The following is an 818-nucleotide window of genomic DNA, read 5'->3' on the forward strand; positions in this document are numbered from 1 at the left end:
CTAAATGGATTTAAATGGATTTGTATTTGATTAGGACGATGCAATGCAACAATACTGTTCCAATACAGAGTAGGGAACTGCGTTTTCAACTCCTGTCTCTTGATAGGCTTTAACATGTGCATTGTTGTTCAAATATTGTGAAACCACTGGAGTGAAACCACAATACTGTACACTGTGAATGCTGAAAAGGGTTAAATATCCTGTTTGTTTATGCTAGTGAACTTAAACTTTAATCTCACTTGAAGGTGAGGAAGCAACCAAACAAAAGCCATTTTTATAGGCCGTATCACTGTTTTTTACAGGACGAAATCAATTTGAAAACCCATTGAACTTACACTACACATGGACTTATAGTTCTTTATGTAATATAATACTTTTCCGACACAGTAAAAAGCTTCAACATCAAATCTAGAAGATGCATAAACAGACATGAACATATGTCTTTTCGCAGCAGACATTTTCAGTAGAAAGAGCACAGGTTTGTTCTGTTCAAGTGTCCCCATTACTCATATTTCTAGATGTTGTCATGGGCCCAGTGTGTTCCTTCACACTGTGATCCCCAGTCTGTTTTAAGGCCTGAGGTCTCATTTTAACTTTTGATTTGACCTTGCACATGGTCATAAAATTAACTAGAGACCATCTTGCTATTGGATCAATACGTAGGCACCAGCAACAAGGCTGGTAAAAATGGTTGTAAATGTATCTGAATGTGAAATGTTACCTTGCGAGACCCTTATTGTCTGGGGCTGTGTTTCTGTAATACTGTTCTCACATTAAGTTGTGATGTGATGTGATGGATCATTTTAATTATTTGACCC

This window comes from Cottoperca gobio, chromosome 7, assembly GCF_900634415.1.
Source record: "Cottoperca gobio chromosome 7, fCotGob3.1, whole genome shotgun sequence".
Lineage (NCBI taxonomy): Eukaryota > Metazoa > Chordata > Actinopteri > Perciformes > Bovichtidae > Cottoperca > Cottoperca gobio.